This window comes from Mastomys coucha, unplaced genomic scaffold (assembly GCF_008632895.1).
Source record: "Mastomys coucha isolate ucsf_1 unplaced genomic scaffold, UCSF_Mcou_1 pScaffold22, whole genome shotgun sequence".
Lineage (NCBI taxonomy): Eukaryota > Metazoa > Chordata > Mammalia > Rodentia > Muridae > Mastomys > Mastomys coucha.
In genome coordinates this window covers 152,001,267-152,006,496 of record NW_022196905.1, presented here as the reverse complement: position 1 = coordinate 152,006,496, position 5,230 = coordinate 152,001,267, and positions in this window count along the sequence as shown.

The window sequence follows — 5,230 nt, the reverse complement described above, 5'->3', positions numbered from 1 at the left end:
TAGATACATAGTTGTTTCTGTTCACCCAGATAAGACTCTGCAAAACCCGTACTTTGTGAAGGACTAGGTGGAGAGAGAGATGAAGTCCTCTATCTGTTAACATCCCATGCTAAGTTCTTTTTCAATTTCACTTTAATGACACATGCAACACTGATCTCAAACAAGAAAAGGACAGCATTATCCCAATGTCCCACTCTATGAGTTTGCTGTCCCCTCCTCCTATCCCAATGTCCCACTCTATGAATTTGCTGTCCCTCTCCTATCCCAATGTCCCACTCTATGAATTTGCTGTCCCTCTCCTATCCCAATGTCCCACTCTATGAGTTTGCTGTCTCCCTCCTATCCCAATGTCCCACTCTATGAGTTTGCTGTCTCCCTCCTATCCCAGTGTCCTACTCTATGAGTTTCCTGTCCCCTCCTCCTATCCCAGTGTCCTACTCTATGAGTTTCCTGTCTCCTCCTCCTATCCCAATGTCCCACTCTATGAGTTTGCTGTCCCTCTCCTATCCCAATGTCCCACTCTATGAGTTTGCTGTCTCCCTCCTATCCCAATGTCCCACTCTATGAATTTGCTCCCCCCTCCTCCTATCTCAATGTCCCACTCTATGAGTTTGCTGTCCCCCTCCTATCCCAATGTCCCACTCTATGAGTTTGCTGTCCCTCTCCTATCCCAATGTCCCACTCTATGAGTTTGCTGTCTCCCTCCTATACCAGTGTCCTACTCTATGAGTTTCCTGTCCCCTCCTCCTATCCCAGTGTCCTACTCTATGAGTTTCCTGTCTCCTCCTCCTATCCCAATGTCCCACTCTATGAGTTTGCTGTCCCTCTCCTATCCCAATGTCCCACTCTATGAATTTGCTCCCCCCTCCTCCTATCCCAATGTCCCACTCTATGAGTTTGCTGTCCCCTCTTCCTATCCCTCTCCTTGATTTGCCTTTATTTTTCAGTATGTCACACACACAAATGATTGTTAATATCCTTTCTGCAAATGGACTTCTAGCTACATTTCTCTTCGGCTAATAGCTTGGAGTAGGCAGGCATGCAACCATAAAAAATATAATCTTTAATCTTAAGGGCTTCCTGTCCAGGAAGGCAGCGAGGCAGACCAAGTGGCACCAAGCAAACAGCGTGACCTGCAGTGGCTCTCAGCGTTGAGTAAACAGCCATGATTGAGGGTTACGTTCTGTTAGCAGTGTTCTCTGTGGCCCAGCAGCCAAAACAGTCATCTTGTATACCCCAAAATGTCACATTGCTTCCCCATCCCCGGGAGTGAAATGAAACTTGTTTTGCAGGGTAAATGCACTGGAGTGTTGAATTTCCTTGCTGGGCTAAAAATGCAGGCAGTCTCAACACTCTCCCTCATGTGCACCTCCCCTGGAACGAGGCAGCAGTATTTTAACCGGTCTGCTGTTTCCTCTTTACATTCTGGGGTCCAGACACTCCAACCTCCATGCTTCCCTGGCAGCTTCTACAGGCTCTAGAAACACACTTGTCTACACCACAGGTCAAACAACCCAGCTGCACATAGCCACCCCTGCCTGGGTTTGCAACCACTCCAATGCTGGACGCCCCTCTCTCCTTAGCGCTTTCACTCCATGCTCTCTCCTTTGCCCAAGAGACCTAAGGGCTCCTCTGGAAATGATGGACTGTAAAAGTGGAAGAGTTGAAGATCTTCCCCAATTTCTCATATAACTGATTTCCAATTTGTCATGTAACTGATTTCCAACTTCCTGCACCCCAGGTCCCAAGAACAAATCTAGGCCATACAGTGCTTGGGAAGCCTCCTTCCTGTCTTAGAGATACCACATCTTACCCTGTTATCTTCGCTCCTTGGCAGAAGGAAACACTATCCTTCAGCTGAGGAACTTCAGAGAGAGGTTATTAGAAATGAATTCACTAAACTTGCTTTTTTTTTCTTTTTAATGCTGGCTGAATATGGAGGGATGGGAAATACACTTATGTGTAAAGAAACACATACAAACAGTTCTCCAGAAAAACTTGACAAAGGAGGACCTCAAGTATCTCAAGCTCATTTTGACATGACAAAAGAACACAAGAAAGACATGAAATCTCTTGTCTTTATATCATCACCCATGAGCTGTGCTGAGAATGCATGCTTCTGTCTTCTAACTCAAACCGACTGTATGAGAGGCTTTTCACATCCCCAGGAGCCCATGCTGTTCTGTCAGCTCAAACCCTACCTTTACATCTATGATAAATACCACATGCATGTAGTATCTAAATGAACTGCTCCCTTTTAAAACGCTGTCCTTCTCATATTCCTGTTTTCACATCCTTTCAAACCATTTGGTATAACATATCCCAAAGGCTTCCCAGATGTCTTCGTTGTAAATTAGCTATGTGGACATCACTATGTGGAACTTCCTCATGTAACACTTCTACCAAGAAAAATGAAATAACGCCAGTGTCCAATGGTCAGTCCTCAATACACACATGTAAATAACATTATACAGACCAAGCAGGTTTAGAAATATATGGGCTAGAGAGTTGGCTCAGCAGGTAAAGGCACTGACTATTCTTCCAAAGGACTACAGTTCGATTCCCAGCACTCATTTAGCAGCTCACAGCTGTCTGTACCTTTAGATTCAGGGTTCTGAGACATATTTATGCAGGCAAAATGCCAATACATACAAAAAATAGTTTTAAAAAAGCTGGATGTGATGGCACACCATGCCACAGAGATCTCAGCATTCAGATATCTGAACTCAAGTCCAGCTTGCTCTACATATTGAGTTCCAGGATAGCCAGAACTACAGAGAGAAACCTTGTCTGTTTGTGTATGTGTGTATGTGTGTGTGTGTGTCTGTCTCTGTGTGTTTGCCTCTGTATGTTTGTCTCTGAGTGTGTGTGCCTGTTTGTGTGTATGTCTATCTGTGTGTCTGTCTGTGTTTCTGTGTGTGTGTGTGTGTGTGTGTGTGAGTGTTTTTGTGCCTGTCTGTCTGTGTGTGTGTCTATGTGTCTGTGTGTATGTGTCTGTGTGAATATGTATGTGTATACATATATGTAAATAACCAATTAATGGAAAAGAGGACAGGACTTAAGAGAGAGCAAAGAGGCATTTATGGGAGGGTTTGGAAGGAGGAAAGGGAAGACAGAAATTATGCCATTATATTATAATCTAAAATTTTTAAAAGAATAGCATTTTAAAAGCATAAATTTGAGACTGAATGATACACTTCCTGGTTTTTATGTGAATGTGACACAGCTAGAGTCACTAGAGAACCTCAGTCGAGAAACTGCCTCCATAGCATTGGGCTGCAAGCCAGTGAAGCACCTTCTTGATGGAGTAGGGCCCAGACATTGTGGGTGGTGCCATCCCTGGGCTGGTAGTCCTGGGTTCTTTAAGAAAGCAGGTCAGCCCTTGTAGGTGGTACCATCCCTGGGCTGGTAGTCCTGGGTTCTCTAAGAAAGCAGGTCAGCCCTTGTAGGTGGTACCATCCCTGGGCTGGTAGTCCTGGGTTCTCTAAGCCATTGTGGGTGGTGCCATCCCTGGGCTGGTAGTCCTGGGTTCTCTAAGAAAGCAGATCAGCCCTTGTAGGTGGTACCATCCCTGGGCTGGTAGTCCTGGGTTCTCTAAGCCATTGTGGGTGGCGCCATCCCTGGGCTGGTAGTCCTGGGTTCTCTAAGAAAGCAGGTCAGCCCTTGTAGGTGGTACCATCCCTGGGCTGGTAGTCCTGGGTTCTCTAAGCCATTGTGTGTGGTGCCATCCCTGGGCTGGTAGTCCTGGGCTCTCTAAGAAAGCAGGTCAGCCCTTGTGGGTGGTACCATCCCTGGGCTGGTAGTCCTGGGTTCTCTAAGCCATTGTGGGTGGTGCCATCCCTGGGCTGGTAGTCCTGGGCTCTATAAGAAAGCAGGTCAGCCCTTGTGGGTGGTACCATCCCTGGGCTGGTAGTCCTGGGTTCTCTAAGCCATTGTGGGTGGCGCTATCCCTGGGCTGGTAGTCCTGGGTTCTCAAGCAAGCCAGTAGTACCTCTCCATGGCCTCTCCTCTGCATCAGCTTCTGCTTCCAGGTTTGTCCCATGTTTGAATTACTGTCCTGACTTCCTTTGATGATGAACAGTGATGTGAAAATTTGAACTAAATTCACCTTTTCCACTCCAACTTGTTTTGGTCATGGAGTTTATTCACAGTAATGATAATCCTAGGACAGATGATAAAAGATTAACTACTTTAATAACAGAAAACTATAGTTGGAAAGAATATATGTAAGTTACTAGCTAATCTTTTTCTTTAAAGTAATTAAGTCTGGTTAGGATAGCTATGTGCTGAAACAACTCAAAAAAAAAAATCCCCCTTTAAAATGTATCTGGTCTAAAACATTCTAAAATGATAGCCACTGAGAATGTATAAATAAATAATAAAAGTAGGAAACAGGAAAAATTTAAAACATAATTCTAAAGTTTAAGAAAAGGTGGGGAGAGCCCAGGGGATGGAGGTGGCCTTGGGAGCCCTGTTTCTGAGTCCAAAGCCAGCACTAGTCAGTGTGCTTCCCTCCTGGGATCCCTGCCTTCCTCAAAGCTCCCATTGCAGGGTACCTAAGTTCTGCCGCAGACCCCAACACGAACCCTGAGCACTGAGTCCTGTCCATTTTGTCTTGCATCGACTCATGCAGTTGGTCCAGGGTGAGGAAAGAGATGCGCAGGGAAACTAAGATAAACTTCCAGAAACAGAGTTCATATTCAAACCAAGCCACTGCCTTGTCTGCACTAATGACCATTCATTATCATTGCCCTTTGTTCGGGGGCTCCAGTTCTTGATTGAAAGGGGGCAAGAAAGGTCTTGGATACCAGAGTACTCATAAAGTACTTTACAAGTTGAGGAGGCTCATTCTAGGAGATTCTCTTCATACATAGTTTCTCTTCGTGATGGGCAAACATCTTACCATCACTTGACAGATGGGATTACCAGGGTCAATGGAACAGTTGAGGGTGCAGCTTGCTCACCTCATCTTCAGTCTTTCAGAACTGAATTTAATATATATATATAATATATTATATATTATATTGTATATCATATATACTATCATGTATATTCACATACATACATATACACATATACACATGCTATGTAAGGTACTTACACCTGTACTACAGATTTCTACATAAGAGGGACTGTACCACACCACTGCTTGAGTTATCTACACAGGGACCCATCTCTGTCAGATTTGATTCCAAGCAAGGATCATCTTTTTTTTTTTTTTTTTTTTTTT